Raw genomic sequence first — 24,574 nt, forward strand, 5'->3', positions numbered from 1 at the left:
GCGTTTGAAACGATGACGGTCACAAAGGTCCCCGACGAGAATGCCTCTGGTTGCGTAGCAGTAAGCCCGGCTAGCTCAGTCGGTAGAGCATGAGACTCTTAATCTCAGGGTCGTGGGTTCGAGCCCCACGTTGGGCGTGTTTGCATTATGGAGGTCTATCCGTCACTCTGAGAGGCTTCAAGTAGTTGAATCAACTATTGCAGATCCAGAGGTGCTGTGGCTTAGCTGGTTGAAAGTGCCTGTCTTGTAAACAGGAGATCCTGGGTTCAACTCCCAGCAGCACCTCACTGTGTTTGTTTCATACAACTGGCCCCTTTTTAACTTTCACCAATGTTGTGGATTCAAACGTATAGCGTCACAAAGGTCCCAGACGAGAATGCCTCTGGAAGCAACATGCTAAAGCCTGGATAGCTCAGGCGTTGGAGCATGGCACTCTTTGTTTGTAGACTATACACCCAGCAAATTTGAAACGTTCATTTGAAACTGTATCTGGACAAAATGTCAGCCTTCTGGACACAGGCCAAGCGTTTGAAACGATGACGGTCACAAAGGTCCCCGACGAGAATGCCTCTGATTGACTAGCAGTAAGCCCGGCTAGCTCAGTCGGTAGAGCATGAGACTCTTAATCTCAGGGTCGTGGGTTCGAGCCCCACGTTGGGCGTGTTTACATTATGGAGGTCTATCCGTCACTCTGAGAGGCTTCAAGTAGTTGAATCAACTATTGCAGATCCAGAGGTGCTGTGGCTTAGCTGGTTGAAAGCGCCTGTCTTGTAAACAGGAGATCCTGGGTTCAACTCCCAGCAGCACCTCACTGTGTTTGTTTCATACAACTGGCCCATTTTTTACTTTCACCAATGTTGTGGATTCAAACGTTTACCGTCACAAAAGGTCCCAGACGAGAACGCCTCTGGAAGCAACATGCTAAGCCTGGATAGCTCAGGCTTTGGAGCATGCAACTCTTTGTTTGTAGACTATACACCCAGCAATTTTGAAACGTTCATTTGAAACTGTATTTTACAAAATGTCAGCCTTCTGGACACAGGCCAACTTTTTGAAACGATGACGGTCACAAAGGTCCCCGACGAGAATGCCTCTGATTGAGTAGCAGTAAGCCCGGCTAGCTCAGTCGGTAGAGCATGAGACTCTTAATCTCAGGGTCGTGGGTTCGAGCCCCATGTTGGGCGTGTTTACATTATGGAGGCCTATCCGTCACTCTGAGAGGCTTCAAGTAGTTGAATCAACTATTGCAGATCCAGAGGTGCTGTGGCTTTGCTGATTGAAAGCGCCTGTCTTGTAAACAGGAGATCCTGGGTTCAACTCCCAGCAACACCTCACTGTGTTTGTTTCATACAACTGGCCCATATTTAACTTTCACCAATGTTGTGCATTCAAACGTATAGCGTCACAAAGGTCCCAGACGAGAATGCCTCTGGAAGCAACATGCTAAGCCTGGATAGCTCAGGCTTTGGAGCATGCAACTCTTTGTTTGTAGACTATACACCCAGCAAATTTGAAACATTCATTTGAAACTGTATCTGAACAAAATGTCAGCCTTCTGGACACAGGCCAAGCGTTTGAAACGATGACGGTCACAAAGGTCCCCGACGAGAATGCCTCTGGTTGCGTAGCAGTAAGCCCGGCTAGCTCAGTCGGTAGAGCATGAGACTCTTAATCTCAGGGTCGTGGGTTCGAGCCCCACGTTGGGCGTGTTTACATTATGGAGGTCTATCCGTCACTCTGAGAGGCTTCAAGTAGTTGAATCAACTATTGCAGATCCAGAGGTGCTGTGGCTTAGCTGGTTGAAAGCGCCTGTCTTGTAAACAGGAGATCCTGGGTTCAACTCCCAGCAGCACCTCACTGTGTTTGTTTCATACAACTGGCCCATTTTTTACTTTCACCAATGTTGTGGATTCAAACGTATAGCGTCACAAAGGTCCCTGTCGAGAATGCCTCTGGAAGCAACATGCTAAAGCCTGAATAGCTCAGGCGTTGGAGCATGCCACTCTTTGTTTGTAGACTATACACCCAGCAAATTTGAAACATTCATTTGAAACTGTATCTGGACAAAATGTCAGCCTTCTGGACACAGGCCAACTTTTTGAAACGATGACGGTCACAAAGGTCCCCGACGAGAATGCCTCTGATTGAGTAGCAGTAAGCCCGGCTAGCTCAGTCGGTAGAGCATGAGACTCTTAATCTCAGGGTCGTGGGTTCGAGCCCCATGTTGGGCGTGTTTACATTATGGGGACCTATCCGTCACTCTGAGAGGCTTCAAGTAGTTGAATCAACTATTGCAGATCCAGAGGTGCTGTGGCTTAGCTGGTTGAAAGCGCCTGTCTTGTAAACAGGAGATCCTGGGTTCAACTCCCAGCAGCACCTCACTGTGTTTGTGTCATACAACTGGCCCATTTTTTACTTTCACCAATGTTGTGGATTCAAACGTTTACCGTCACAAAAGGTCCCAGACGAGAACGCCTCTGGAAGCAACATGCTAAGCCTGGATAGCTCAGGCTTTGGAGCATGCAACTCTTTGTTTGTAGACTATACACCCAGCAATTTTGAAACGTTCATTTGAAACTGTATCTGGACAAAATGTCAGCCTTCTGGACACAGGCCAACTTTTTGAAACGATGACGGTCACAAAGGTCCCCGACGAGAATGCCTCTGATTGAGTAGCAGTAAGCCCGGCTAGCTCAGTCGGTAGAGCATGAGACTCTTAATCTCAGGGTCGTGGGTTCGAACCCCATGTTGGGCGTGTTTACATTATGGAGGCCTATCCGTCACTCTGAGAGGCTTCAAGTAGTTGAATCAACTATTGCAGATCCAGAGGTGCTGTGGCTTTGCTGATTGAAAGCGCCTGTCTTGTAAACAGGAGATCCTGGGTTCAACTCCCAGCAACACCTCACTGTGTTTGTTTCATACAACTGGCCCATATTTAACTTTCACCAATGTTGTGCATTCAAACGTATAGCGTCACAAAGGTCCCAGACGAGAATGCCTCTGGAAGCAACATGCTAAGCCTGGATAGCTCAGGCTTTGGAGCATGCAACTCTTTGTTTGTAGACTATACACCCAGCAAATTTGAAACATTCATTTGAAACTGTATCTGAACAAAATGTCAGCCTTCTGGACACAGGCCAACTTTTTGAAACGATGACGGTCACAAAGGTCCCGGACGAGAATGCCTCTGATTGAGTAGCAGTAAGCCCGGCTAGCTCAGTCGGTAGAGCATGAGACTCTTAATCTCAGGGTCGTGGGTTCGAGCCCCATGTTGGGCGTGTTTACATTATGGAGGCCTATCCGTCACTCTGAGAGGCTTCAAGTAGTTGAATCAACTATTGCAGATCCAGAGGTGCTGTGGCTTAGCTGGTTGAAAGCGCCTGTCTTGTAAACAGGAGATCCTGGGTTCAACTCCCAGCAGCACCTCACTGTGTTTGTTTCATACAACTGGCCCATTTTTTACTTTCACCAATGTTGTGGATTCAAACGTATAGCGTCACAAAGGTCCCAGACGAGAATGCCTCTGGAAGCAACATGCTAAGCCTGGATAGCTCAGGCTTTGGAGCATGCAACTCTTTGTTTGTAGACTATACACCCAGCAAATTTGAAACATTCATTTGAAACTGTATCTGGACAAAATGTCAGCCTTCTGGACACAGGCCAAGCGTTTGAAACGATGACGGTCACAAAGGTCCCCGACGAGAATGCCTCTGGTTGCGTAGCAGTAAGCCCGGCTAGCTCAGTCGGTAGAGCATGAGACTCTTAATCTCAGGGTCGTGGGTTCGAGCCCCACGTTGGGCGTGTTTGCATTATGGAGGTCTATCCGTCACTCTGAGAGGCTTCAAGTAGTTGAATCAACTATTGCAGATCCAGAGGTGCTGTGGCTTAGCTGGTTGAAAGTGCCTGTCTTGTAAACAGGAGATCCTGGGTTCAACTCCCAGCAGCACCTCACTGTGTTTGTTTCATACAACTGGCCCCTTTTTAACTTTCACCAATGTTGTGGATTCAAACGTATAGCGTCACAAAGGTCCCAGACGAGAATGCCTCTGGAAGCAACATGCTAAAGCCTGGATAGCTCAGGCGTTGGAGCATGGCACTCTTTGTTTGTAGACTATACACCCAGCAAATTTGAAACGTTCATTTGAAACTGTATCTGGACAAAATGTCAGCCTTCTGGACACAGGCCAAGCGTTTGAAACGATGACGGTCACAAAGGTCCCCGACGAGAATGCCTCTGATTGACTAGCAGTAAGCCCGGCTAGCTCAGTCGGTAGAGCATGAGACTCTTAATCTCAGGGTCGTGGGTTCGAGCCCCACGTTGGGCGTGTTTACATTATGGAGGTCTATCCGTCACTCTGAGAGGCTTCAAGTAGTTGAATCAACTATTGCAGATCCAGAGGTGCTGTGGCTTAGCTGGTTGAAAGCGCCTGTCTTGTAAACAGGAGATCCTGGGTTCAACTCCCAGCAGCACCTCACTGTGTTTGTTTCATACAACTGGCCCATTTTTTACTTTCACCAATGTTGTGGATTCAAACGTTTACCGTCACAAAAGGTCCCAGACGAGAACGCCTCTGGAAGCAACATGCTAAGCCTGGATAGCTCAGGCTTTGGAGCATGCAACTCTTTGTTTGTAGACTATACACCCAGCAATTTTGAAACGTTCATTTGAAACTGTATTTTACAAAATGTCAGCCTTCTGGACACAGGCCAACTTTTTGAAACGATGACGGTCACAAAGGTCCCCGACGAGAATGCCTCTGATTGAGTAGCAGTAAGCCCGGCTAGCTCAGTCGGTAGAGCATGAGACTCTTAATCTCAGGGTCGTGGGTTCGAGCCCCATGTTGGGCGTGTTTACATTATGGAGGCCTATCCGTCACTCTGAGAGGCTTCAAGTAGTTGAATCAACTATTGCAGATCCAGAGGTGCTGTGGCTTTGCTGATTGAAAGCGCCTGTCTTGTAAACAGGAGATCCTGGGTTCAACTCCCAGCAACACCTCACTGTGTTTGTTTCATACAACTGGCCCATATTTAACTTTCACCAATGTTGTGCATTCAAACGTATAGCGTCACAAAGGTCCCAGACGAGAATGCCTCTGGAAGCAACATGCTAAGCCTGGATAGCTCAGGCTTTGGAGCATGCAACTCTTTGTTTGTAGACTATACACCCAGCAAATTTGAAACATTCATTTGAAACTGTATCTGAACAAAATGTCAGCCTTCTGGACACAGGCCAAGCGTTTGAAACGATGACGGTCACAAAGGTCCCCGACGAGAATGCCTCTGGTTGCGTAGCAGTAAGCCCGGCTAGCTCAGTCGGTAGAGCATGAGACTCTTAATCTCAGGGTCGTGGGTTCGAGCCCCACGTTGGGCGTGTTTACATTATGGAGGTCTATCCGTCACTCTGAGAGGCTTCAAGTAGTTGAATCAACTATTGCAGATCCAGAGGTGCTGTGGCTTAGCTGGTTGAAAGCGCCTGTCTTGTAAACAGGAGATCCTGGGTTCAACTCCCAGCAGCACCTCACTGTGTTTGTTTCATACAACTGGCCCATTTTTTACTTTCACCAATGTTGTGGATTCAAACGTATAGCGTCACAAAGGTCCCAGACGAGAACGCCTCTGGAAGCAACATGCTAAAGCCTGAATAGCTCAGGCGTTGCAGCATGCCACTCTTTGTTTGTAGACTATACACCCAGCAAATTTGAAACATTCATTTGAAACTGTATCTGGACAAAATGTCAGCCTTCTGGACACAGGCCAAGCGTTTGAAACGATGACGGTCACAAAGGTCCCCGACGAGAATGCCTCTGATTGAGTAGCAGTAAGCCCGGCTAGCTCAGTCGGTAGAGCATGAGACTCTTAATCTCAGGGTCGTGGGTTCGAGCCCCACGTTGGGCGTGTTTACATTATGGGGACCTATCCGTCACTCTGAGAGGCTTCAAGTAGTTGAATCAACTATTGCAGATCCAGAGGTGCTGTGGCTTAGCTGGTTGAAAGCGCCTGTCTTGTAAACAGGAGATCCTGGGTTCAACTCCCAGCAGCACCTCACTGTGTTTGTTTCATACAACTGGCCCTTTTTTAACTTTCACCAATGTTGTGGATTCAAACGTATAGCGTCACAAAGGTCCCAGACGAGAATGCCTCTGGAAGCAACATGCTAAAGCCTGGATAGCACAGGCGTTGGAGCATGGCCCTCTTTGTTTGTAGATTATACACCCAGCAAATTTGAAACATTCATTTGAAACTGTATCTGGACAAAATGTCAGCCTTCTGGACACAGGCCAAGCGTTTGAAACGATGACGGTCACAAAGGTCCCCGACGAGAATGCCTCTGGTTGCGCAGCAGTAAGCCCGGCTAGCTCAGTCGGTAGAGCATGAGACTCTTAATCTCAGGGTCGTGGGTTCGAGCCCCACGTTGGGCGTGTTTACATTATGGGGACCTATCCGTCACTCTGAGAGGCTTCAAGTAGTTGAATCAACTATTGCAGATCCAGAGGTGCTGTGGCTTTGCTGATTGAAAGCGCCTGTCTTGTAAACAGGAGATCCTGGGTTCAACTCCCAGCAGCACCTCACTGTGTTTGTTTCATACAACTGGCCCTTTTTTAACTTTCACCAATGTTGTGCATTCAAACGTATAGCGTCACAAAGGTCCCAGACGAGAACGCCTCTGGAAGCAACATGCTAAGCCTGGATAGCACAGGCGTTGGAGCATGGCCCTCTTTGTTTGTAGATTATACACCCAGCAAATTTGAAACATTCATTTGAAACTGTATCTGGACAAAATGTCAGCCTTCTGGACACAGGCCAAGCGTTTGAAACGATGACGGTCACAAAGGTCCCCGACGAGAATGCCTCTGGTTGCGTAGCAGTAAGCCCGGCTAGCTCAGTCGGTAGAGCATGAGACTCTTAATCTCAGGGTCGTGGGTTCGAGCCCCATGTTGGGCGTGTTTACATTATGGAGGCCTATCCGTCACTCTGAGAGGCTTCAAGTAGTTGAATCAACTATTGCAGATCCAGAGGTGCTGTGGCTTTGCTGATTGAAAGCGCCTGTCTTGTAAACAGGAGATCCTGGGTTCAACTCCCAGCAACACCTCACTGTGTTTGTTTCATACAACTGGCCCATATTTAACTTTCACCAATGTTGTGCATTCAAACGTATAGCGTCACAAAGGTCCCAGACGAGAACGCCTCTGGAAGCAACATGCTAAGCCTGGATAGCTCAGGCTTTGGAGCATGCAACTCTTTGTTTGTAGACTATACACCCAGCAAATTTGAAACATTTATTTGAAACTGTATCTGGACAAAATGTCAGCCTTCTGGACACAGGCCAAGCGTTTGAAACGATGACGGTCACAAAGGTCCCCGACGAGAATGCCTCTGGTTGCGTAGCAGTAAGCCCGGCTAGCTCAGTCGGTAGAGCATGAGACTCTTAATCTCAGGGTCGTGGGTTCGAGCCCCACGTTGGGCGTGTTTACATTATGGAGGTCTATCCGTCACTCTGAGAGGCTTCAAGTAGTTGAATCAACTATTGCAGATCCAGAGGTGCTGTGGCTTAGCTGGTTGAAAGCGCCTGTCTTGTAAACAGGAGATCCTGGGTTCAACTCCCAGCAGCACCTCACTGTGTTTGTTTCATACAACTGGCCCATTTTTTACTTTCACCAATGTTGTGGATTCAAACGTATAGCGTCACAAAGGTCCCTGTCGAGAATGCCTCTGGAAGCAACATGCTAAAGCCTGAATAGCTCAGGCGTTGGAGCATGCCACTCTTTGTTTGTAGACTATACACCCAGCAAATTTGAAACATTCATTTGAAACTGTATCTGGACAAAATGTCAGCCTTCTGGACACAGGCCAACTTTTTGAAACGATGACGGTCACAAAGGTCCCCGACGAGAATGCCTCTGATTGAGTAGCAGTAAGCCCGGCTAGCTCAGTCGGTAGAGCATGAGACTCTTAATCTCAGGGTCGTGGGTTCGAGCCCCATGTTGGGCGTGTTTACATTATGGGGACCTATCCGTCACTCTGAGAGGCTTCAAGTAGTTGAATCAACTATTGCAGATCCAGAGGTGCTGTGGCTTAGCTGGTTGAAAGCGCCTGTCTTGTAAACAGGAGATCCTGGGTTCAACTCCCAGCAGCACCTCACTGTGTTTGTTTCATACAACTGGCCCATTTTTTACTTTCACCAATGTTGTGGATTCAAACGTTTACCGTCACAAAAGGTCCCAGACGAGAACGCCTCTGGAAGCAACATGCTAAGCCTGGATAGCTCAGGCTTTGGAGCATGCAACTCTTTGTTTGTAGACTATACACCCAGCAATTTTGAAACGTTCATTTGAAACTGTATTTTACAAAATGTCAGCCTTCTGGACACAGGCCAACTTTTTGAAACGATGACGGTCACAAAGGTCCCCGACGAGAATGCCTCTGATTGAGTAGCAGTAAGCCCGGCTAGCTCAGTCGGTAGAGCATGAGACTCTTAATCTCAGGGTCGTGGGTTCGAGCCCCATGTTGGGCGTGTTTACATTATGGAGGCCTATCCGTCACTCTGAGAGGCTTCAAGTAGTTGAATCAACTATTGCAGATCCAGAGGTGCTGTGGCTTTGCTGATTGAAAGCGCCTGTCTTGTAAACAGGAGATCCTGGGTTCAACTCCCAGCAACACCTCACTGTGTTTGTTTCATACAACTGGCCCATATTTAACTTTCACCAATGTTGTGCATTCAAACGTATAGCGTCACAAAGGTCCCAGACGAGAATGCCTCTGGAAGCAACATGCTAAGCCTGGATAGCTCAGGCTTTGGAGCATGCAACTCTTTGTTTGTAGACTATACACCCAGCAAATTTGAAACATTCATTTGAAACTGTATCTGAACAAAATGTCAGCCTTCTGGACACAGGCCAAGCGTTTGAAACGATGACGGTCACAAAGGTCCCCGACGAGAATGCCTCTGGTTGCGTAGCAGTAAGCCCGGCTAGCTCAGTCGGTAGAGCATGAGACTCTTAATCTCAGGGTCGTGGGTTCGAGCCCCACGTTGGGCGTGTTTACATTATGGAGGTCTATCCGTCACTCTGAGAGGCTTCAAGTAGTTGAATCAACTATTGCAGATCCAGAGGTACTGTGGCTTAGCTGGTTGAAAGCGCCTGTCTTGTAAACAGGAGATCCTGGGTTCAACTCCCAGCAGCACCTCACTGTGTTTGTTTCATACAACTGGCCCATTTTTTACTTTCACCAATGTTGTGGATTCAAACGTATAGCGTCACAAAGGTCCCAGACGAGAACGCCTCTGGAAGCAACATGCTAAAGCCTGAATAGCTCAGGCGTTGCAGCATGCCACTCTTTGTTTGTAGACTATACACCCAGCAAATTTGAAACATTCATTTGAAACTGTATCTGGACAAAATGTCAGCCTTCTGGACACAGGCCAAGCGTTTGAAACGATGACGGTCACAAAGGTCCCCGACGAGAATGCCTCTGATTGAGTAGCAGTAAGCCCGGCTAGCTCAGTCGGTAGAGCATGAGACTCTTAATCTCAGGGTCGTGGGTTCGAGCCCCACGTTGGGCGTGTTTACATTATGGGGACCTATCCGTCACTCTGAGAGGCTTCAAGTAGTTGAATCAACTATTGCAGATCCAGAGGTGCTGTGGCTTAGCTGGTTGAAAGCGCCTGTCTTGTAAACAGGAGATCCTGGGTTCAACTCCCAGCAGCACCTCACTGTGTTTGTTTCATACAACTGGCCCTTTTTTAACTTTCACCAATGTTGTGGATTCAAACGTATAGCGTCACAAAGGTCCCAGACGAGAATGCCTCTGGAAGCAACATGCTAAAGCCTGGATAGCACAGGCGTTGGAGCATGGCCCTCTTTGTTTGTAGATTATACACCCAGCAAATTTGAAACATTCATTTGAAACTGTATCTGGACAAAATGTCAGCCTTCTGGACACAGGCCAAGCGTTTGAAACGATGACGGTCACAAAGGTCCCCGACGAGAATGCCTCTGGTTGCGCAGCAGTAAGCCCGGCTAGCTCAGTCGGTAGAGCATGAGACTCTTAATCTCAGGGTCGTGGGTTCGAGCCCCACGTTGGGCGTGTTTACATTATGGGGACCTATCCGTCACTCTGAGAGGCTTCAAGTAGTTGAATCAACTATTGCAGATCCAGAGGTGCTGTGGCTTTGCTGATTGAAAGCGCCTGTCTTGTAAACAGGAGATCCTGGGTTCAACTCCCAGCAGCACCTCACTGTGTTTGTTTCATACAACTGGCCCTTTTTTAACTTTCACCAATGTTGTGCATTCAAACGTATAGCGTCACAAAGGTCCCAGACGAGAACGCCTCTGGAAGCAACATGCTAAGCCTGGATAGCACAGGCGTTGGAGCATGGCCCTCTTTGTTTGTAGATTATACACCCAGCAAATTTGAAACATTCATTTGAAACTGTATCTGGACAAAATGTCAGCCTTCTGGACACAGGCCAAGCGTTTGAAACGATGACGGTCACAAAGGTCCCCGACGAGAATGCCTCTGGTTGCGTAGCAGTAAGCCCGGCTAGCTCAGTCGGTAGAGCATGAGACTCTTAATCTCAGGGTCGTGGGTTCGAGCCCCATGTTGGGCGTGTTTACATTATGGAGGCCTATCCGTCACTCTGAGAGGCTTCAAGTAGTTGAATCAACTATTGCAGATCCAGAGGTGCTGTGGCTTTGCTGATTGAAAGCGCCTGTCTTGTAAACAGGAGATCCTGGGTTCAACTCCCAGCAACACCTCACTGTGTTTGTTTCATACAACTGGCCCATATTTAACTTTCACCAATGTTGTGCATTCAAACGTATAGCGTCACAAAGGTCCCAGACGAGAACGCCTCTGGAAGCAACATGCTAAGCCTGGATAGCTCAGGCTTTGGAGCATGCAACTCTTTGTTTGTAGACTATACACCCAGCAAATTTGAAACATTTATTTGAAACTGTATCTGGACAAAATGTCAGCCTTCTGGACACAGGCCAAGCGTTTGAAACGATGACGGTCACAAAGGTCCCCGACGAGAATGCCTCTGGTTGCGTAGCAGTAAGCCCGGCTAGCTCAGTCGGTAGAGCATGAGACTCTTAATCTCAGGGTCGTGGGTTCGAGCCCCACGTTGGGCGTGTTTACATTATGGAGGTCTATCCGTCACTCTGAGAGGCTTCAAGTAGTTGAATCAACTATTGCAGATCCAGAGGTGCTGTGGCTTAGCTGGTTGAAAGCGCCTGTCTTGTAAACAGGAGATCCTGGGTTCAACTCCCAGCAGCACCTCACTGTGTTTGTTTCATACAACTGGCCCATTTTTTACTTTCACCAATGTTGTGGATTCAAACGTATAGCGTCACAAAGGTCCCTGTCGAGAATGCCTCTGGAAGCAACATGCTAAAGCCTGAATAGCTCAGGCGTTGGAGCATGCCACTCTTTGTTTGTAGACTATACACCCAGCAAATTTGAAACATTCATTTGAAACTGTATCTGGACAAAATGTCAGCCTTCTGGACACAGGCCAACTTTTTGAAACGATGACGGTCACAAAGGTCCCCGACGAGAATGCCTCTGATTGAGTAGCAGTAAGCCCGGCTAGCTCAGTCGGTAGAGCATGAGACTCTTAATCTCAGGGTCGTGGGTTCGAGCCCCATGTTGGGCGTGTTTACATTATGGGGACCTATCCGTCACTCTGAGAGGCTTCAAGTAGTTGAATCAACTATTGCAGATCCAGAGGTGCTGTGGCTTAGCTGGTTGAAAGCGCCTGTCTTGTAAACAGGAGATCCTGGGTTCAACTCCCAGCAGCACCTCACTGTGTTTGTTTCATACAACTGGCCCATTTTTTACTTTCACCAATGTTGTGGATTCAAACGTTTACCGTCACAAAAGGTCCCAGACGAGAACGCCTCTGGAAGCAACATGCTAAGCCTGGATAGCTCAGGCTTTGGAGCATGCAACTCTTTGTTTGTAGACTATACACCCAGCAATTTTGAAACGTTCATTTGAAACTGTATCTGGACAAAATGTCAGCCTTCTGGACACAGGCCAACTTTTTGAAACGATGACGGTCACAAAGGTCCCCGACGAGAATGCCTCTGATTGAGTAGCAGTAAGCCCGGCTAGCTCAGTCGGTAGAGCATGAGACTCTTAATCTCAGGGTCGTGGGTTCGAACCCCATGTTGGGCGTGTTTACATTATGGAGGCCTATCCGTCACTCTGAGAGGCTTCAAGTAGTTGAATCAACTATTGCAGATCCAGAGGTGCTGTGGCTTTGCTGATTGGAAGCGCCTGTCTTGTAAACAGGAGATCCTGGGTTCATCTCCCAGCAACACCTCACTGTGTTTGTTTCATACAACTGGCCCATATTTAACTTTCACCAATGTTGTGCATTTAAACGTATAGCGTCACAAAGGTCCCAGACGAGAACGCCTCTGGAAGCAACATGCTAAGCCTGGATAGCTCAGGCGTTGGAGCATGCCACTCTTTGTTTGTAGACTATACACCCAGCAAATTTGAAACGTTTATTTGAAACTGTATCTGGACAAAATGTCAGCCTTCTGGACACAGGCCAAGCGTTTGAAACGATGATGGTCACAAAGGTCCCCGACGAGAATGCCTCTGGTTGCGTAGCAGTAAGCCCGGCTAGCTCAGTCGGTAGAGCATGAGACTCTTAATCTCAGGGTCGTGGGTTCGAGCCCCACGTTGGGCGTGTTTACATTATGGAGGTCTATCCGTCACTCTGAGAGGCTTCAAGTAGTTGAATCAACTATTGCAGATCCAGAGGTGCTGTGGCTTAGCTGGTTGAAAGCGCCTGTCTCGTAAACAGGAGATCCTGGGTTCAACTCCCAGCAGCACCTCACTGTGTTTGTTTCATACAACTGGCCCATTTTTTACTTTCACCAATGTTGTGGATTCAAACGTTTACCGTCACAAAAGGTCCCAGACGAGAACGCCTCTGGAAGCAACATGCTAAGCCTGGATAGCTCAGGCTTTGGAGCATGCAACTCTTTGTTTGTAGACTATACACCCAGCAATTTTGAAACGTTCATTTGAAACTGTATCTGGACAAAATGTCAGCCTTCTGGACACCGGCCAAGCGTTTGAAACGATGATGGTCACAAAGGTCCCCGACGAGAATGCCTCTGGTCGCGTAGCAGTAAGCCCGGCTAGCTCAGTCGGTAGAGCATGAGACTCTTAATCTCAGGGTCGTGGGTTCGAGCCCCACGTTGGGCGTGTTTACATTATGGGGACCTATCCGTCACTCTGAGAGGCTTCAAGTAGTTGAATCAACTATTGCAGGTCCAGAGGTGCTGTGGCTTAGCTGGTTGAAAGTGCCTGTCTTGTAAACAGGAGATCCTGGGTTCAACTCCCAGCAGCACCTCACTGTGTTTGTTTCATACAACTGGCCCTTTTTTAACTTTCACCAATGTTGTGGATTCAAACGTATAGCGTCACAAAGGTCCCAGACGAGAACGCCTCTGGAAGCAACATGCTAAGCCTGGATAGCTCAGGCTTTGGAGCATGCAACTCTTTGTTTGTAGACTATACACCCAGCAAATTTGAAACATTTATTTGAAACTGTATCTGGACAAAATGTCAGCCTTCTGGACACAGGCCAAGCGTTTGAAACGATGACGGTCACAACGGTCCCCGACGAGAATGCCTCTGGTTGCGTAGCAGTAAGCCCGGCTAGCTCAGTCGGTAGAGCATGAGACTCTTAATCTCAGGGTCGTGGGTTCGAGCCCCACGTTGGGCGTGTTTACATTATGGAGGTCTATCCGTCACTCTGAGAGGCTTCAAGTAGTTGAATCAACTATTGCAGATCCAGAGGTGCTGTGGCTTAGCTGGTTGAAAGCGCCTGTCTCGTAAACAGGAGATCCTGGGTTCAACTCCCAGCAGCACCTCACTGTGTTTGTTTCATACAACTGGCCCATTTTTTACTTTCACCAATGTTGTGGATTCAAATGTTTACCGTCACAAAAGGTCCCAGACGAGAACGCCTCTGGAAGCAACATGCTAAGCCTGGATAGCTCAGGCTTTGGAGCATGCAACTCTTTGTTTGTAGACTATACACCCAGCAATTTTGAAACGTTAATTTGAAACTGTATCTGGACAAAATGTCAGCCTTCTGGACACCGGCCAAGCGTTTGAAACGATGACGGTCACAAAGGTCCCCGACGAGAATGCCTCTGGTCGCGTAGCAGTAAGCCCGGCAAGCTCAGTCGGTAGAGCATGAGACTCTTAATCTCAGGGTCGTGGGTTCGAGCCCCACGTTGGGCGTGTTTACATTATGGGGACCTATCCGTCACTCTGAGAGGCTTCAAGTAGTTGAATCAACTATTGCAGGTCCAGAGGTGCTGTGGCTTAGCTGGTTGAAAGTGCCTGTCTTGTAAACAGGAGATCCTGGGTTCAACTCCCAGCAGCACCTCACTGTGTTTGTTTCATACAACTGGCCCTTTTTTAACTTTCACCAATGTTGTGGATTCAAACGTATAGCGTCACAAAGGTCCCAGACGAGAACGCCTCTGGAAGCAACATGCTAAGCCTGGATAGCTCAGGCTTTGGAGCATGCAACTCTTTGTTTGTAGACTATACACCCAGCAAATTTGAAACATTTATTTGAAACTGTATCTGGACAAAATGTCAGCCTTCTGGACACAGGCCAAGCGTTTGAAACGATGACGGTCACAACGGTCCCCGACGAGAATGCCTCTGGTTGCGTAGCAGTAAGCCCGGCTAGCTCAGTCGGTAGAGCATGAGACTCTTAATCTCAGGGTCGTGGGTTCGAGCCCCACGTTGGGTGTGTTTACATTATGGAGGTCTATCCGTCACTCTGAGAGGCTTCAAGTAGTTGAATCAACTATTGCAGATCCAGAGGTGCTGTGGCTTAGCTGGTTGAAAGCGCCTGTCTTGTAAACAGGAGATCCTGGGTTCAACTCCCAGCAGCACCTCACTGTGTTTGTTTCATACAACTGGCCCATTTTTTACTTTCACCAATGTTGTGGATTCAAACGTATAGCGTCACAAAGGTCCCAGACGAGAATGCCTCTGGAAGCAACATGCTAAAGCCTGAATAGCTCAGGCGTTGGAGCATGCCACTCTTTGTTTGTAGACTATACACCCAGCAAATTTGAAACATTCATTTGAAACTGTGTCTGGACAAAATGTCAGCCTTCTGGACACAGGCCAAGCTTTTGAAACGATGACGGTCACAAATGTCCCCGACGAGAATGCCTCGGTTTGCGTAGCAGTAAGCCCGGCTAGCTCAGTCGGTAGAGCATGAGACTCTTAATCTCAGGGTCGTGGGTTCGAGCCCCATGTTGGGCGTGTTTACATTATGGAGGCCTATCCGTCACTCTGAGAGGCTTCAAGTAGTTGAATCAACTATTGCAGATCCAGAGGTGCTGTGGCTTTGCTGATTGAAAGCGCCTGTCTTGTAAACAGGAGATCCTGGGTTCAACTCCCAGCAACATCTCACTGTGTTTGTTTCATACAACTGGCCCATAGTTAACTTTCACCAATGTTGTGGATTCAAACGTATAGCGTCACAAAGGTCCCAGACGAGAATGTCTCTGGAAGCAACATGCTAAAGCCTGGATAGCTCAGGCGTTGGAGCTTGCCACTCTTTGTTTGTAGACTATACACCCAGCAAATTTGAAACATTCATTTGAAACTGTATCTGGACAAAATGTCAGCCTTCTGGACACAGGCCAAGCGTTTGAAACGATGACGGTCACAAATGTCCCTGACGAGAATGCCTCTGCTAGCATAGCAGTAAGCCCGGCTAGCTCAGTCGGTAGAGCATGAGACTCTTAATCTCAGGGTCGTGGGTTCGAGCCCCACGTTGGGCGTGGTTACAATATGGATGTCTATCCGTCACTCTGAGAGGCTTCAAGTAGTTGAATCAACTATTGCAGATCCAGAGGTGGTTGAAAGCGCCTGTCTTGTAAACAGGAGATCCTGGGTTCAACTCCCAGAAGCACCTCACTGTGTTTGTTTCATACAACTGGCCCATATTTAACTTTCACCAATGTTGTGGATTCAAACGTATAGCGTCACAAAGGTCCCAGACGAGAACGCCTCTGGAAGCAACATGCTAAGCCTGGATAGCTCAGTCTTTGGAGCATGCAACTCTTTGTTTGTAGACTATACACCCAGCAAATTTGAAACATTCATTTGAAACTGTATCTGGACAAAATGTCAGCCTTCTGGCCACAGGCCAAGCGTTTGAAACGATGACGGTCACAAAGGTCCCCGACGAGAATGCCGCTGGTTGCGTAGCAGAAAGCCCGGCTAGCTCAGTCGGTAGAGCATGAGACTCTTAATCTCAGGGTCGTGGGTTCGAGCCCCACGTTGGGCGTGTTTACATTATGGAGGTCTATCCGTCACTCTGAGAGGCTTCAAGTAGTTGAATCAACTATTGCAGATCCAGAGGTGCTGTGGCTTAGCTGGTTGAAAGCGCCTGTCTCGTAAACAGGAGATCCTGGGTTCAACTCCCAGCAACACCTCACTGTGTTTGTTTCATACAACTGGCCCATTTTTAACTTTCACCAATGTTGTGGATTCAAACGTATAGCATCACAAAGGTCCCAGACGAGAATGCCTCTGGAAGCAACATGCTAAAGCCTGGATAGCTCAGGCGTTGGAGCATGGCACTCTTTGTTTGTAGACTATACACCCATCAAATTTGAAACATTCATTTGAAACTGTATCTGGACAAAATGTCAGCCTTCTGGACACAGGCCAAGCGTTTGAAACGATGACGGTCACAAAGGTCCCCGACGAGAATGCCTCTGGTTGCGTAGCAGTAAGCCCGGCTAGCTCAGTCGGTAGAGCATGAGACTCTTAATCTCAGGGTCGTGGGTTCGAGCCCCACGTTGGGCGTGTTTACATTATGGAGGTCTATCCGTCACTCTGAGAGGCTTCAAGTAGTTGAATCAACTATTGCAGATCCAGAGGTGGTTGAAAGCGCCTGTCTTGTAAACAGGAGATCCTGGGTTCAACTCCCAGAAGCACCTCACTGTGTTTGTTTCATACAACTGGCCCATATTTAACTTTCACCAATGTTGTGGATTCAAACGTATAGCGTCACAAAGGTCCCAGACGAGAACGCCTCTGGAAGCAACATGCTAAGCCTGGATAGCTCAGGCTTTGGAGCATGCAACTCTTTGTTTGTAGACTATACACCCAGCAAATTTGAAAAATTCATTTGAAACTGTATCTGGACAAAATGTCAGCCTTCTGGCCACAGGCCAAGCGTTTGAAACGATGACGGTCACAAAGGTCCCCGACGAGAATGCCTCTGGTTGCGTAGCAGTAAGCCCGGCTAGCTCAGTCGGTAGAGCATGAGACTCTTAATCTCAGGGTCGTGGGTTCGAGCCCCACGTTGGGCGTGTTTACATTATGGAGGTCTATCCGTCACTCTGAGAGGCTTCAAGTAGTTGAATCAACTATTGCAGATCCAGAGGTGCTGTGGCTTAGCTGGTTGAAAGTGCCTGTCTTGTAAACAGCAGATCCTGGGTTCAACTCCCAGCAGCACCTCACTGTGTTTGTTTCATACAACTGGCCCATTTTTAACTTTCACCAATGTTGTGGATTCAAACGTTTAGCGTCACAAAGGTCCCAGACGAGAATGCCTCTGGAAGCAACATGCTAAAGCCTGGATAGCTCAGGCGTTGGAGCATGGCACTCTTTGTTTGTAGACTATACACCCATCAAATTTGAAACATTCATTTGAAACTGTATCTGGACAAAATGTCAGCCTTCTGGACACAGGCCAAGCGTTTGAAACGATGACGGTCACAAAGGTCCCCGACGAGAATGCCTCTGGTTGCGTAGCAGTAAGCCCGGCTAGCTCAGTCGGTAGAGCATGAGACTCTTAATCTCAGGGTCGTGGGTTCGAGCCCCACGTTGGGCGTGTTTACATTATGGAGGTCTATCCGTCACTCTGAGAGGCTTCAAGTAGTTGAATCAACTATTGCAGATCCAGAGGTGCTGTGGCTTAGCTGGTTGAAAGCGCCTGTCTCGTAAACAGGAGATCCTGGGTTCAACTTCCAGCAGCACCTCACTGTGTTTTGTTTCATGCAACTGGCCCATTTTTAACTTTCACCAATGTTGTGGATTCAAACGTATAGCGTCACAAAGGTCCCAGACGAGAATGCCTCTGGAAGCAACATGCTAAGCCTGGATAGCTCAGGCTTTGGAGCATGCAACTCTTTGTTTGTACACTATACAGCCAGCAAATTTGAAACATTTATTTGAAACTGTATCTGGACAAGATGACAGCCTTCTGGACACAGGCCAAGCGTTTGAAACGATGACGGTCACAAAGGTCCCCGACGAGAATGCCTCTGGTTGCGTAGCAGTAAGCCCGGCTAGCTCAGTCGGTAGAGCATGAGACTCTTAATCTCAGGGTCGTGGGTTCGAGCCCCACGTTGGGCGTGTTTACATTATGGAGGTCTATCCGTCACTCTGAGAGGCTTCAAGTAGTTGAATCAACTATTGCAGATCCAGAGGTGCTGTGGCTTAGCTGGTTGAAAGTGCCTGTCTTGTAAACAGCAGATCCTGGGTTCAACTCCCAGCAGCACCTCACTGTGTTTGTTTCATACAACTGGCCCATTTTTAACTTTCACCAATGTTGTGGATTCAAACGTTTAGCGTCACAAAGGTCCCAGACGAGAATGCCTCTGGAAGCAACATGCTAAAGCCTGGATAGCTCAGGCGTTGGAGCATGGCACTCTTTGTTTGTAGACTATACACCCATCAAATTTGAAACATTCATTTGAAACTGTATCTGGACAAAATGTCAGCCTTCTGGACACAGGCCAAGCGTTTGAAACGATGACGGTCACAAAGGTCCCCGACGAGAATGCCTCTGGTTGCGTAGCAGTAAGCCCGGCTAGCTCAGTCGGTAGAGCATGAGACTCTTAATCTCAGGGTCGTGGGTTCGAGCCCCACGTTGGGCGTGTTTACATTATGGAGGTCTATCCGTCACTCTGAGAGGCTTCAAGTAGTTGAATCAACTATTGCAGATCCAGAGGTGCTGTGGCTTAGCTGGTTGAAAGCGCCTGTCTCGTAAACAGGAGATCCTGGGTTCAACTTCCAGCAGCACCTCACTGTGTTTTGTTTCATACAACTGGCCCATTTTTAACTTTCACCAATGTTGTGGATTCAAACGTATAGCGTCACAAAGGTCCCAGACGAGAATGCCTCTGGAAGCAACATGCTAAGCCTGGATAGCTCAGGCTTTGGAGCATGCAACTCTTTGTTTGTACACTATACAGCCAGCAAATTTGAAACATTTATTTGAAACTGTATCTGGACAAGATGACAGCCTTCTGGACACAGGCCAAGCGTTTGAAACGATGACGGTCACAAAGGTCCCCGACGAGAATGCCTCTGGTTGCGTAGCAGTAAGCCCGGCTAGCTCAGTCGGTAGAGCATGAGACTCTTAATCTCAGGGTCGTGGGTTCGAGCCCCACGTTGGGCGTGTTTACATTATGGAGGTCTATCCGTCACTCTGAGAGGCTTCAAGTAGTTGAATCAACTATTGCAGATCCAGAGGTGCTGTGGCTTAGCTGGTTGAAAGTGCCTGTCTTGTAAACAGCAGATCCTGGGTTCAACTCCCAGCAGCACCTCACTGTGTTTGTTTCATACCACTGGCCCCTTTTTAACTTTCACCAATGTTGTGGATTCAAACGTATAGCGTCACAAAGGTCCCAGACGAGAATGCCTCTGGAAGCAACATGCTAAAGCCTGGATAGCTCAGGCGTTGGAGCATGGCACTCTTTGTTTGTAGACTATACACCCATCAAATTTGAAACATTCATTTGAAACTGTATCTGGACAAAATGTCAGCCTTCTGGACACAGGCCAAGCGTTTGAAACGATGACGGTCACAAAGGTCCCCGACGAGAATGCCTCTGGTTGCGTAGCAGTAAGCCCGGCTAGCTCAGTCGGTAGAGCATGAGACTCTTAATCTCAGGGTCGTGGGTTCGAGCCCCACGTTGGGCGTGTTTACATTATGGAGGTCTATCCGTCACTCTGAGAGGCTTCAAGTAGTTGAATCAACTATTGCAGATCCAGAGGTGCTGTGGCTTAGCTGGTTGAAAGCGCCTGTCTCGTAAACAGGAGATCCTGGGTTCAACTTCCAGCAGCACCTCACTGTGTTTTGTTTCATACAACTGGCCCATTTTTAACTTTCACCAATGTTGTGGATTCAAACGTATAGCGTCACAAAGGTCCCAGACGAGAATGCCTCTGGAAGCAACATGCTAAGCCTGGATAGCTCAGGCTTTGGAGCATGCAACTCTTTGTTTGTACACTATACAGCCAGCAAATTTGAAACATTTATTTGAAACTGTATCTGGACAAGATGACAGCCTTCTGGACACAGGCCAAGCGTTTGAAACGATGACGGTCACAAAGGTCCCCGACGAGAATGCCTCTGGTTGCGTAGCAGTAAGCCCGGCTAGCTCAGTCGGTAGAGCATGAGACTCTTAATCTCAGGGTCGTGGGTTCGAGCCCCACGTTGGGCGTGTTTACATTATGGAGGTCTATCCGTCACTCTGAGAGGCTTCAAGTAGTTGAATCAACTATTGCAGATCCAGAGGTGCTGTGGCTTAGCTGGTTGAAAGCGCCTGTCTCGTAAACAGCAGATCCTGGGTTCAACTCCCAGCAGCACCTCACTGTGTTTGTTTCATACAACTGGCCCATTTTTAACTTTCACCAATGTTGTGGATTCAAACGTTTAGCGTCACAAAGGTCCCAGACGAGAATGCCTCTGGAAGCAACATGCTAAAGCCTGGATAGCTCAGGCGTTGGAGCATGGCACTCTTTGTTTGTAGACTATACACCCAGCAAATTTGAAACATTCATTTGAAACTGTATCTGGACAAAATGTCAGCCTTCTGGACACAGGCCAAGCGTTTGAAACGATGACGGTCACAAAGGTCCCCGACGAGAATGCCTCTGGTTGCGTAGCAGTAAGCCCGACTAGCTCAGTCGGTAGAGCATGAGACTCTTAATCTCAGGGTCGTGGGTTCGAGCCCCACGTTGGGCGTGTTTACATTATGGAGGTCTATCCGTCACTCTGAGAGGCTTCAAGTAGTTGAATCAACTATTGCAGATCCAGAGGTGCTGTGGCTTAGCTGGTTGAAAGTGCCTGTCTTGTAAACAGGAGATCCTGGGTTCAACTCCCAGCAGGGCCTCCTTGTGTTTGTTTCATACAACTGGCCCATTTTTAACTTTCACCAATGTTGTGGATTCAAACGTATAGCGTCACAAAGGTCTCCGACGAGAATGCCTCTGGAAGCAACATGCTAAAGCCTTGATAGCTCAGGCGTTGGAGCATGCCACTCTTTGTTTGTAGACTATACACCCAGCAAATTTGAAACATTCATTTGAAACTGTATCTGGACAAAATGTCAGCCTTCTGGACACAGGCCAAGCGTTTGAAACGATGACGGTCACAAAGGTCCCCGACGAGAATGCCTCTGGTTGCGTAGCAGTAAGCCCGGCTAGCTCAGTCGGTAGAGCATGAGACTCTTAATCTCAGGGTCGTGGGTTCGAGCCCCACGTTGGGCGTGTTTACATTATGGAGGTCTATCCGTCACTCTGAGAGGCTTCAAGTAGTTGAATCAACTATTGCAGATCCAGAGGTGCTGTGGCTTAGCTGGTTGAAAGCGCCTGTCTCGTAAACAGGAGATCCTGGGTTCAACTCCCAGCAGCACCTCACTGTGTTTTGTTTCATACAACTGGCCCATTTTTAACTTTCACCAATGTTGTGGATTCAAACGTATAGCGTCACAAAGGTCCCAGACGAGAATGCCTCTGGAAGCAACATGCTAAGCCTGGATAGCTCAGGCTTTGGAGCATGCAACTCTTTGTTTGTACACTATACAGCCAGCAAATTTGAAACATTTATTTGAAACTGTATCTGGACAAGATGACAGCCTTCTGGACACAGGCCAAGCGTTTGAAACGATGACGGTCACAAAGGTCCCCGACGAGAATGCCTCTGGTTGCGTAGCAGTAAGCCCGGCTAGCTCAGTCGGTAGAGCATGAGACTCTTAATCTCAGGGTCGTGGGTTCGAGCCCCACGTTGGGCGTGTTTACATTATGGAGGTCTATCCGTCACTCTGAGAGGCTTCAAGTAGTTGAATCAACTATTGCAGATCCAGAGGTGCTGTGGCTTAGCTGGTTGAAAGTGCCTGTCTTGTAAACAGCAGATCCTGGGTTCAACTCCCAGCAGCACCTCACTGTGTTTGTTTCATACAACTGGCCCCTTTTTAACTTTCACCAATGTTGTGGATTCAAACGTATAGCGTCACAAAGGTCCCAGACGAGAATGCCTCTGGAAGCAACATGCTAAAGCCTGGATAGCTCAGGCGTTGGAGCATGGCACTCTTTGTTTGTAGACTATACACCCATCAAATTTGAAACATTCATTTGAAACTGTATCTGGACAAAATGTCAGCCTTCTGGACACAGGCCAAGCGTTTGAAACGATGACGGTCACAAAGGTCCCCGACGAGAATGCCTCTGGTTGCGTAGCAGTAAGCCCGGCTAGCTCAGTCGGTAGAGCATGAGACTCTTAATCTCAGGGTCGTGGGTTCGAGCCCCACGTTGGGCGTGTTTACATTATGGAGGTCTATCCGTCACTCTGAGAGGCTTCAAGTAGTTGAATCAACTATTGCAGATCCAGAGGTGCTGTGGCTTAGCTGGTTGAAAGCGCCTGTCTCGTAAACAGGAGATCCTGGGTTCAACTTCCAGCAGCACCTCACTGTGTTTTGTTTCATACAACTGGCCCATTTTTAACTTTCACCAATGTTGTGGATTCAAACGTATAGCGTCACAAAGGTCCCAGACGAGAATGCCTCTGGAAGCAACATGCTAAGCCTGGATAGCTCAGGCTTTGGAGCATGCAACTCTTTGTTTGTACACTATACAGCCAGCAAATTTGAAACATTTATTTGAAACTGTATCTGGACAAGATGACAGCCTTCTGGACACAGGCCAAGCGTTTGAAACGATGACGGTCACAAAGGTCCCCGACGAGAATGCCTCTGGTTGCGTAGCAGTAAGCCCGGCTAGCTCAGTCGGTAGAGCATGAGACTCTTAATCTCAGGGTCGTGGGTTCGAGCCCCACGTTGGGCGTGTTTACATTATGGAGGTCTATCCGTCACTCTGAGAGGCTTCAAGTAGTTGAATCAACTATTGCAGATCCAGAGGTGCTGTGGCTTAGCTGGTTGAAAGTGCCTGTCTTGTAAACAGCAGATCCTGGGTTCAACTCCCAGCAGCACCTCACTGTGTTTGTTTCATACAACTGGCCCATTTTTAACTTTCACCAATGTTGTGGATTCAAACGTTTAGCGTCACAAAGGTCCCAGACGAGAATGCCTCTGGAAGCAACATGCTAAAGCCTGGATAGCTCAGGCGTTGGAGCATGGCACTCTTTGTTTGTAGACTATACACCCATCAAATTTGAAACATTCATTTGAAACTGTATCTGGACAAAATGTCAGCCTTCTGGACACAGGCCAAGCGTTTGAAACGATGACGGTCACAAAGGTCCCCGACGAGAATGCCTCTGGTTGCGTAGCAGTAAGCCCGGCTAGCTCAGTCGGTAGAGCATGAGACTCTTAATCTCAGGGTCGTGGGTTCGAGCCCCACGTTGGGCGTGTTTACATTATGGAGGTCTATCCGTCACTCTGAGAGGCTTCAAGTAGTTGAATCAACTATTGCAGATCCAGAGGTGCTGTGGCTTAGCTGGTTGAAAGTGCCTGTCTTGTAAACAGGAGATCCTGGGTTCAACTCCCAGCAGGGCCTCCTTGTGTTTGTTTCATACAACTGGCCCATTTTTAACTTTCACCAATGTTGTGGATTCAAACGTATAGCGTCACAAAGGTCTCCGACGAGAATGCCTCTGGAAGCAACATGCTAAAGCCTTGATAGCTCAGGCGTTGGAGCATGGCACTCTTTGTTTGTAGACTATACAGCCAGCAAATTTGAAACATTCATTTGAAACTGTATCTGGACAAGATGACAGCCTTCTGGACACAGGCCAAGCGTTTGAAACGATGACGGTCACAAAGGTCCCCGACGAGAATGCCTCTGGTTGCGTAGCAGTAAGCCCGGCTAGCTCAGTCGGTAGAGCATGAGACTCTTAATCTCAGGGTCGTGGGTTCGAGCCCCACGTTGGGCGTGTTTACGTTATGGAGGTCTATCCGTCACTCTGAGAGGCTTCAAGTAGTTGAATCAACTATTGCAGATCCAGAGGTGCTGTGGCTTAGCTGGTTGAAAGCGCCTGTCTCGTAAACAGCAGATCCTGGGTTCAACTCCCAGCAGCACCTCACTGTGTTTGTTTCATACAACTGGCCCATTTTTAACTTTCACCAATGTTGTGGATTCAAACGTTTAGCGTCACAAAGGTCCCAGACGAGAATGCCTCTGGAAGCAACATGCTAAAGCCTGGATAGCTCAGGCGTTGGAGCATGGCACTCTTTGTTTGTAGACTATACACCCAGCAAATTTGAAACATTCATTTGAAACTGTATCTGGACAAAATGTCAGCCTTCTGGAC

At 48.1% G+C, this 24,574-nt stretch overlaps 82 non-coding genes across 82 annotated transcripts; all 82 read left to right on the forward strand.

Annotated features, from left to right (window-relative positions):
• Positions 1 to 64: 64 nt before the first annotated feature.
• On the forward strand, positions 65 to 137 carry trnak-cuu (transfer RNA lysine (anticodon CUU)). Its single transcript has one exon. It is a non-coding gene; the product is annotated as a tRNA-Lys (tRNA).
• A 73-nt stretch (positions 138 to 210) lies between these two features.
• trnat-ugu (transfer RNA threonine (anticodon UGU)) lies at positions 211 to 285 on the forward strand. Its single transcript has one exon. It is a non-coding gene; the product is annotated as a tRNA-Thr (tRNA).
• A 303-nt stretch (positions 286 to 588) lies between these two features.
• On the forward strand, positions 589 to 661 carry trnak-cuu (transfer RNA lysine (anticodon CUU)). The gene has a single exon. It is a non-coding gene; the product is annotated as a tRNA-Lys (tRNA).
• A 73-nt stretch (positions 662 to 734) lies between these two features.
• trnat-ugu (transfer RNA threonine (anticodon UGU)) lies at positions 735 to 809 on the forward strand. Its single transcript has one exon. It is a non-coding gene; the product is annotated as a tRNA-Thr (tRNA).
• A 302-nt stretch (positions 810 to 1,111) lies between these two features.
• On the forward strand, positions 1,112 to 1,184 carry trnak-cuu (transfer RNA lysine (anticodon CUU)). The gene has a single exon. It is a non-coding gene; the product is annotated as a tRNA-Lys (tRNA).
• A 450-nt stretch (positions 1,185 to 1,634) lies between these two features.
• trnak-cuu (transfer RNA lysine (anticodon CUU)) lies at positions 1,635 to 1,707 on the forward strand. The gene has a single exon. It is a non-coding gene; the product is annotated as a tRNA-Lys (tRNA).
• Positions 1,708 to 1,780: 73 nt separating this feature from the next.
• Positions 1,781 to 1,855, forward strand: trnat-ugu (transfer RNA threonine (anticodon UGU)). The gene has a single exon. It is a non-coding gene; the product is annotated as a tRNA-Thr (tRNA).
• A 303-nt stretch (positions 1,856 to 2,158) lies between these two features.
• Positions 2,159 to 2,231, forward strand: trnak-cuu (transfer RNA lysine (anticodon CUU)). The gene has a single exon. It is a non-coding gene; the product is annotated as a tRNA-Lys (tRNA).
• Positions 2,232 to 2,304: 73 nt separating this feature from the next.
• trnat-ugu (transfer RNA threonine (anticodon UGU)) lies at positions 2,305 to 2,379 on the forward strand. Its single transcript has one exon. It is a non-coding gene; the product is annotated as a tRNA-Thr (tRNA).
• A 303-nt stretch (positions 2,380 to 2,682) lies between these two features.
• Positions 2,683 to 2,755, forward strand: trnak-cuu (transfer RNA lysine (anticodon CUU)). The gene has a single exon. It is a non-coding gene; the product is annotated as a tRNA-Lys (tRNA).
• Positions 2,756 to 3,205: 450 nt separating this feature from the next.
• On the forward strand, positions 3,206 to 3,278 carry trnak-cuu (transfer RNA lysine (anticodon CUU)). Its single transcript has one exon. It is a non-coding gene; the product is annotated as a tRNA-Lys (tRNA).
• A 73-nt stretch (positions 3,279 to 3,351) lies between these two features.
• trnat-ugu (transfer RNA threonine (anticodon UGU)) lies at positions 3,352 to 3,426 on the forward strand. The gene has a single exon. It is a non-coding gene; the product is annotated as a tRNA-Thr (tRNA).
• A 302-nt stretch (positions 3,427 to 3,728) lies between these two features.
• Positions 3,729 to 3,801, forward strand: trnak-cuu (transfer RNA lysine (anticodon CUU)). The gene has a single exon. It is a non-coding gene; the product is annotated as a tRNA-Lys (tRNA).
• A 73-nt stretch (positions 3,802 to 3,874) lies between these two features.
• trnat-ugu (transfer RNA threonine (anticodon UGU)) lies at positions 3,875 to 3,949 on the forward strand. The gene has a single exon. It is a non-coding gene; the product is annotated as a tRNA-Thr (tRNA).
• Positions 3,950 to 4,252: 303 nt separating this feature from the next.
• trnak-cuu (transfer RNA lysine (anticodon CUU)) lies at positions 4,253 to 4,325 on the forward strand. The gene has a single exon. It is a non-coding gene; the product is annotated as a tRNA-Lys (tRNA).
• A 73-nt stretch (positions 4,326 to 4,398) lies between these two features.
• On the forward strand, positions 4,399 to 4,473 carry trnat-ugu (transfer RNA threonine (anticodon UGU)). The gene has a single exon. It is a non-coding gene; the product is annotated as a tRNA-Thr (tRNA).
• Positions 4,474 to 4,775: 302 nt separating this feature from the next.
• Positions 4,776 to 4,848, forward strand: trnak-cuu (transfer RNA lysine (anticodon CUU)). Its single transcript has one exon. It is a non-coding gene; the product is annotated as a tRNA-Lys (tRNA).
• Positions 4,849 to 5,298: 450 nt separating this feature from the next.
• On the forward strand, positions 5,299 to 5,371 carry trnak-cuu (transfer RNA lysine (anticodon CUU)). Its single transcript has one exon. It is a non-coding gene; the product is annotated as a tRNA-Lys (tRNA).
• A 73-nt stretch (positions 5,372 to 5,444) lies between these two features.
• On the forward strand, positions 5,445 to 5,519 carry trnat-ugu (transfer RNA threonine (anticodon UGU)). The gene has a single exon. It is a non-coding gene; the product is annotated as a tRNA-Thr (tRNA).
• A 303-nt stretch (positions 5,520 to 5,822) lies between these two features.
• trnak-cuu (transfer RNA lysine (anticodon CUU)) lies at positions 5,823 to 5,895 on the forward strand. Its single transcript has one exon. It is a non-coding gene; the product is annotated as a tRNA-Lys (tRNA).
• Positions 5,896 to 5,968: 73 nt separating this feature from the next.
• Positions 5,969 to 6,043, forward strand: trnat-ugu (transfer RNA threonine (anticodon UGU)). Its single transcript has one exon. It is a non-coding gene; the product is annotated as a tRNA-Thr (tRNA).
• A 303-nt stretch (positions 6,044 to 6,346) lies between these two features.
• On the forward strand, positions 6,347 to 6,419 carry trnak-cuu (transfer RNA lysine (anticodon CUU)). The gene has a single exon. It is a non-coding gene; the product is annotated as a tRNA-Lys (tRNA).
• A 73-nt stretch (positions 6,420 to 6,492) lies between these two features.
• trnat-ugu (transfer RNA threonine (anticodon UGU)) lies at positions 6,493 to 6,567 on the forward strand. The gene has a single exon. It is a non-coding gene; the product is annotated as a tRNA-Thr (tRNA).
• Positions 6,568 to 6,869: 302 nt separating this feature from the next.
• On the forward strand, positions 6,870 to 6,942 carry trnak-cuu (transfer RNA lysine (anticodon CUU)). The gene has a single exon. It is a non-coding gene; the product is annotated as a tRNA-Lys (tRNA).
• A 450-nt stretch (positions 6,943 to 7,392) lies between these two features.
• trnak-cuu (transfer RNA lysine (anticodon CUU)) lies at positions 7,393 to 7,465 on the forward strand. Its single transcript has one exon. It is a non-coding gene; the product is annotated as a tRNA-Lys (tRNA).
• Positions 7,466 to 7,538: 73 nt separating this feature from the next.
• Positions 7,539 to 7,613, forward strand: trnat-ugu (transfer RNA threonine (anticodon UGU)). Its single transcript has one exon. It is a non-coding gene; the product is annotated as a tRNA-Thr (tRNA).
• A 303-nt stretch (positions 7,614 to 7,916) lies between these two features.
• On the forward strand, positions 7,917 to 7,989 carry trnak-cuu (transfer RNA lysine (anticodon CUU)). The gene has a single exon. It is a non-coding gene; the product is annotated as a tRNA-Lys (tRNA).
• Positions 7,990 to 8,062: 73 nt separating this feature from the next.
• On the forward strand, positions 8,063 to 8,137 carry trnat-ugu (transfer RNA threonine (anticodon UGU)). The gene has a single exon. It is a non-coding gene; the product is annotated as a tRNA-Thr (tRNA).
• A 302-nt stretch (positions 8,138 to 8,439) lies between these two features.
• On the forward strand, positions 8,440 to 8,512 carry trnak-cuu (transfer RNA lysine (anticodon CUU)). Its single transcript has one exon. It is a non-coding gene; the product is annotated as a tRNA-Lys (tRNA).
• Positions 8,513 to 8,962: 450 nt separating this feature from the next.
• trnak-cuu (transfer RNA lysine (anticodon CUU)) lies at positions 8,963 to 9,035 on the forward strand. The gene has a single exon. It is a non-coding gene; the product is annotated as a tRNA-Lys (tRNA).
• Positions 9,036 to 9,108: 73 nt separating this feature from the next.
• trnat-ugu (transfer RNA threonine (anticodon UGU)) lies at positions 9,109 to 9,183 on the forward strand. The gene has a single exon. It is a non-coding gene; the product is annotated as a tRNA-Thr (tRNA).
• Positions 9,184 to 9,486: 303 nt separating this feature from the next.
• Positions 9,487 to 9,559, forward strand: trnak-cuu (transfer RNA lysine (anticodon CUU)). The gene has a single exon. It is a non-coding gene; the product is annotated as a tRNA-Lys (tRNA).
• A 73-nt stretch (positions 9,560 to 9,632) lies between these two features.
• trnat-ugu (transfer RNA threonine (anticodon UGU)) lies at positions 9,633 to 9,707 on the forward strand. Its single transcript has one exon. It is a non-coding gene; the product is annotated as a tRNA-Thr (tRNA).
• Positions 9,708 to 10,010: 303 nt separating this feature from the next.
• Positions 10,011 to 10,083, forward strand: trnak-cuu (transfer RNA lysine (anticodon CUU)). The gene has a single exon. It is a non-coding gene; the product is annotated as a tRNA-Lys (tRNA).
• A 73-nt stretch (positions 10,084 to 10,156) lies between these two features.
• On the forward strand, positions 10,157 to 10,231 carry trnat-ugu (transfer RNA threonine (anticodon UGU)). The gene has a single exon. It is a non-coding gene; the product is annotated as a tRNA-Thr (tRNA).
• Positions 10,232 to 10,533: 302 nt separating this feature from the next.
• On the forward strand, positions 10,534 to 10,606 carry trnak-cuu (transfer RNA lysine (anticodon CUU)). The gene has a single exon. It is a non-coding gene; the product is annotated as a tRNA-Lys (tRNA).
• A 450-nt stretch (positions 10,607 to 11,056) lies between these two features.
• trnak-cuu (transfer RNA lysine (anticodon CUU)) lies at positions 11,057 to 11,129 on the forward strand. Its single transcript has one exon. It is a non-coding gene; the product is annotated as a tRNA-Lys (tRNA).
• Positions 11,130 to 11,202: 73 nt separating this feature from the next.
• Positions 11,203 to 11,277, forward strand: trnat-ugu (transfer RNA threonine (anticodon UGU)). Its single transcript has one exon. It is a non-coding gene; the product is annotated as a tRNA-Thr (tRNA).
• Positions 11,278 to 11,580: 303 nt separating this feature from the next.
• On the forward strand, positions 11,581 to 11,653 carry trnak-cuu (transfer RNA lysine (anticodon CUU)). The gene has a single exon. It is a non-coding gene; the product is annotated as a tRNA-Lys (tRNA).
• Positions 11,654 to 11,726: 73 nt separating this feature from the next.
• Positions 11,727 to 11,801, forward strand: trnat-ugu (transfer RNA threonine (anticodon UGU)). Its single transcript has one exon. It is a non-coding gene; the product is annotated as a tRNA-Thr (tRNA).
• A 303-nt stretch (positions 11,802 to 12,104) lies between these two features.
• On the forward strand, positions 12,105 to 12,177 carry trnak-cuu (transfer RNA lysine (anticodon CUU)). Its single transcript has one exon. It is a non-coding gene; the product is annotated as a tRNA-Lys (tRNA).
• A 450-nt stretch (positions 12,178 to 12,627) lies between these two features.
• Positions 12,628 to 12,700, forward strand: trnak-cuu (transfer RNA lysine (anticodon CUU)). The gene has a single exon. It is a non-coding gene; the product is annotated as a tRNA-Lys (tRNA).
• A 73-nt stretch (positions 12,701 to 12,773) lies between these two features.
• On the forward strand, positions 12,774 to 12,848 carry trnat-cgu (transfer RNA threonine (anticodon CGU)). Its single transcript has one exon. It is a non-coding gene; the product is annotated as a tRNA-Thr (tRNA).
• A 303-nt stretch (positions 12,849 to 13,151) lies between these two features.
• On the forward strand, positions 13,152 to 13,224 carry trnak-cuu (transfer RNA lysine (anticodon CUU)). Its single transcript has one exon. It is a non-coding gene; the product is annotated as a tRNA-Lys (tRNA).
• A 73-nt stretch (positions 13,225 to 13,297) lies between these two features.
• trnat-ugu (transfer RNA threonine (anticodon UGU)) lies at positions 13,298 to 13,372 on the forward strand. Its single transcript has one exon. It is a non-coding gene; the product is annotated as a tRNA-Thr (tRNA).
• Positions 13,373 to 13,674: 302 nt separating this feature from the next.
• On the forward strand, positions 13,675 to 13,747 carry trnak-cuu (transfer RNA lysine (anticodon CUU)). Its single transcript has one exon. It is a non-coding gene; the product is annotated as a tRNA-Lys (tRNA).
• Positions 13,748 to 13,820: 73 nt separating this feature from the next.
• trnat-cgu (transfer RNA threonine (anticodon CGU)) lies at positions 13,821 to 13,895 on the forward strand. The gene has a single exon. It is a non-coding gene; the product is annotated as a tRNA-Thr (tRNA).
• A 449-nt stretch (positions 13,896 to 14,344) lies between these two features.
• On the forward strand, positions 14,345 to 14,419 carry trnat-ugu (transfer RNA threonine (anticodon UGU)). Its single transcript has one exon. It is a non-coding gene; the product is annotated as a tRNA-Thr (tRNA).
• Positions 14,420 to 14,867: 448 nt separating this feature from the next.
• Positions 14,868 to 14,942, forward strand: trnat-ugu (transfer RNA threonine (anticodon UGU)). The gene has a single exon. It is a non-coding gene; the product is annotated as a tRNA-Thr (tRNA).
• A 303-nt stretch (positions 14,943 to 15,245) lies between these two features.
• Positions 15,246 to 15,318, forward strand: trnak-cuu (transfer RNA lysine (anticodon CUU)). Its single transcript has one exon. It is a non-coding gene; the product is annotated as a tRNA-Lys (tRNA).
• Positions 15,319 to 15,769: 451 nt separating this feature from the next.
• On the forward strand, positions 15,770 to 15,842 carry trnak-cuu (transfer RNA lysine (anticodon CUU)). The gene has a single exon. It is a non-coding gene; the product is annotated as a tRNA-Lys (tRNA).
• A 436-nt stretch (positions 15,843 to 16,278) lies between these two features.
• On the forward strand, positions 16,279 to 16,351 carry trnak-cuu (transfer RNA lysine (anticodon CUU)). The gene has a single exon. It is a non-coding gene; the product is annotated as a tRNA-Lys (tRNA).
• Positions 16,352 to 16,424: 73 nt separating this feature from the next.
• On the forward strand, positions 16,425 to 16,499 carry trnat-cgu (transfer RNA threonine (anticodon CGU)). The gene has a single exon. It is a non-coding gene; the product is annotated as a tRNA-Thr (tRNA).
• Positions 16,500 to 16,802: 303 nt separating this feature from the next.
• On the forward strand, positions 16,803 to 16,875 carry trnak-cuu (transfer RNA lysine (anticodon CUU)). The gene has a single exon. It is a non-coding gene; the product is annotated as a tRNA-Lys (tRNA).
• Positions 16,876 to 17,311: 436 nt separating this feature from the next.
• Positions 17,312 to 17,384, forward strand: trnak-cuu (transfer RNA lysine (anticodon CUU)). Its single transcript has one exon. It is a non-coding gene; the product is annotated as a tRNA-Lys (tRNA).
• Positions 17,385 to 17,457: 73 nt separating this feature from the next.
• On the forward strand, positions 17,458 to 17,532 carry trnat-ugu (transfer RNA threonine (anticodon UGU)). Its single transcript has one exon. It is a non-coding gene; the product is annotated as a tRNA-Thr (tRNA).
• Positions 17,533 to 17,835: 303 nt separating this feature from the next.
• Positions 17,836 to 17,908, forward strand: trnak-cuu (transfer RNA lysine (anticodon CUU)). Its single transcript has one exon. It is a non-coding gene; the product is annotated as a tRNA-Lys (tRNA).
• Positions 17,909 to 17,981: 73 nt separating this feature from the next.
• trnat-cgu (transfer RNA threonine (anticodon CGU)) lies at positions 17,982 to 18,056 on the forward strand. Its single transcript has one exon. It is a non-coding gene; the product is annotated as a tRNA-Thr (tRNA).
• Positions 18,057 to 18,359: 303 nt separating this feature from the next.
• Positions 18,360 to 18,432, forward strand: trnak-cuu (transfer RNA lysine (anticodon CUU)). Its single transcript has one exon. It is a non-coding gene; the product is annotated as a tRNA-Lys (tRNA).
• Positions 18,433 to 18,505: 73 nt separating this feature from the next.
• Positions 18,506 to 18,580, forward strand: trnat-ugu (transfer RNA threonine (anticodon UGU)). Its single transcript has one exon. It is a non-coding gene; the product is annotated as a tRNA-Thr (tRNA).
• Positions 18,581 to 18,883: 303 nt separating this feature from the next.
• Positions 18,884 to 18,956, forward strand: trnak-cuu (transfer RNA lysine (anticodon CUU)). Its single transcript has one exon. It is a non-coding gene; the product is annotated as a tRNA-Lys (tRNA).
• A 73-nt stretch (positions 18,957 to 19,029) lies between these two features.
• Positions 19,030 to 19,104, forward strand: trnat-cgu (transfer RNA threonine (anticodon CGU)). Its single transcript has one exon. It is a non-coding gene; the product is annotated as a tRNA-Thr (tRNA).
• A 303-nt stretch (positions 19,105 to 19,407) lies between these two features.
• trnak-cuu (transfer RNA lysine (anticodon CUU)) lies at positions 19,408 to 19,480 on the forward strand. The gene has a single exon. It is a non-coding gene; the product is annotated as a tRNA-Lys (tRNA).
• A 73-nt stretch (positions 19,481 to 19,553) lies between these two features.
• trnat-ugu (transfer RNA threonine (anticodon UGU)) lies at positions 19,554 to 19,628 on the forward strand. The gene has a single exon. It is a non-coding gene; the product is annotated as a tRNA-Thr (tRNA).
• Positions 19,629 to 19,931: 303 nt separating this feature from the next.
• trnak-cuu (transfer RNA lysine (anticodon CUU)) lies at positions 19,932 to 20,004 on the forward strand. The gene has a single exon. It is a non-coding gene; the product is annotated as a tRNA-Lys (tRNA).
• A 73-nt stretch (positions 20,005 to 20,077) lies between these two features.
• Positions 20,078 to 20,152, forward strand: trnat-cgu (transfer RNA threonine (anticodon CGU)). The gene has a single exon. It is a non-coding gene; the product is annotated as a tRNA-Thr (tRNA).
• A 303-nt stretch (positions 20,153 to 20,455) lies between these two features.
• Positions 20,456 to 20,528, forward strand: trnak-cuu (transfer RNA lysine (anticodon CUU)). Its single transcript has one exon. It is a non-coding gene; the product is annotated as a tRNA-Lys (tRNA).
• Positions 20,529 to 20,601: 73 nt separating this feature from the next.
• Positions 20,602 to 20,676, forward strand: trnat-cgu (transfer RNA threonine (anticodon CGU)). The gene has a single exon. It is a non-coding gene; the product is annotated as a tRNA-Thr (tRNA).
• Positions 20,677 to 20,979: 303 nt separating this feature from the next.
• trnak-cuu (transfer RNA lysine (anticodon CUU)) lies at positions 20,980 to 21,052 on the forward strand. Its single transcript has one exon. It is a non-coding gene; the product is annotated as a tRNA-Lys (tRNA).
• A 73-nt stretch (positions 21,053 to 21,125) lies between these two features.
• Positions 21,126 to 21,200, forward strand: trnat-ugu (transfer RNA threonine (anticodon UGU)). The gene has a single exon. It is a non-coding gene; the product is annotated as a tRNA-Thr (tRNA).
• Positions 21,201 to 21,503: 303 nt separating this feature from the next.
• On the forward strand, positions 21,504 to 21,576 carry trnak-cuu (transfer RNA lysine (anticodon CUU)). The gene has a single exon. It is a non-coding gene; the product is annotated as a tRNA-Lys (tRNA).
• Positions 21,577 to 21,649: 73 nt separating this feature from the next.
• Positions 21,650 to 21,724, forward strand: trnat-cgu (transfer RNA threonine (anticodon CGU)). Its single transcript has one exon. It is a non-coding gene; the product is annotated as a tRNA-Thr (tRNA).
• Positions 21,725 to 22,027: 303 nt separating this feature from the next.
• Positions 22,028 to 22,100, forward strand: trnak-cuu (transfer RNA lysine (anticodon CUU)). The gene has a single exon. It is a non-coding gene; the product is annotated as a tRNA-Lys (tRNA).
• A 73-nt stretch (positions 22,101 to 22,173) lies between these two features.
• Positions 22,174 to 22,248, forward strand: trnat-ugu (transfer RNA threonine (anticodon UGU)). The gene has a single exon. It is a non-coding gene; the product is annotated as a tRNA-Thr (tRNA).
• A 303-nt stretch (positions 22,249 to 22,551) lies between these two features.
• On the forward strand, positions 22,552 to 22,624 carry trnak-cuu (transfer RNA lysine (anticodon CUU)). The gene has a single exon. It is a non-coding gene; the product is annotated as a tRNA-Lys (tRNA).
• A 73-nt stretch (positions 22,625 to 22,697) lies between these two features.
• Positions 22,698 to 22,772, forward strand: trnat-cgu (transfer RNA threonine (anticodon CGU)). The gene has a single exon. It is a non-coding gene; the product is annotated as a tRNA-Thr (tRNA).
• Positions 22,773 to 23,075: 303 nt separating this feature from the next.
• On the forward strand, positions 23,076 to 23,148 carry trnak-cuu (transfer RNA lysine (anticodon CUU)). Its single transcript has one exon. It is a non-coding gene; the product is annotated as a tRNA-Lys (tRNA).
• A 73-nt stretch (positions 23,149 to 23,221) lies between these two features.
• Positions 23,222 to 23,296, forward strand: trnat-ugu (transfer RNA threonine (anticodon UGU)). The gene has a single exon. It is a non-coding gene; the product is annotated as a tRNA-Thr (tRNA).
• Positions 23,297 to 23,599: 303 nt separating this feature from the next.
• Positions 23,600 to 23,672, forward strand: trnak-cuu (transfer RNA lysine (anticodon CUU)). Its single transcript has one exon. It is a non-coding gene; the product is annotated as a tRNA-Lys (tRNA).
• Positions 23,673 to 23,745: 73 nt separating this feature from the next.
• trnat-ugu (transfer RNA threonine (anticodon UGU)) lies at positions 23,746 to 23,820 on the forward strand. Its single transcript has one exon. It is a non-coding gene; the product is annotated as a tRNA-Thr (tRNA).
• A 303-nt stretch (positions 23,821 to 24,123) lies between these two features.
• trnak-cuu (transfer RNA lysine (anticodon CUU)) lies at positions 24,124 to 24,196 on the forward strand. Its single transcript has one exon. It is a non-coding gene; the product is annotated as a tRNA-Lys (tRNA).
• Positions 24,197 to 24,269: 73 nt separating this feature from the next.
• trnat-cgu (transfer RNA threonine (anticodon CGU)) lies at positions 24,270 to 24,344 on the forward strand. The gene has a single exon. It is a non-coding gene; the product is annotated as a tRNA-Thr (tRNA).
• The last annotated feature ends 230 nt before the right edge of the window (positions 24,345 to 24,574 follow it).

Source organism: Osmerus mordax, chromosome 7 (assembly GCF_038355195.1).
Source record: "Osmerus mordax isolate fOsmMor3 chromosome 7, fOsmMor3.pri, whole genome shotgun sequence".
Taxonomy (NCBI): domain Eukaryota; kingdom Metazoa; phylum Chordata; class Actinopteri; order Osmeriformes; family Osmeridae; genus Osmerus; species Osmerus mordax.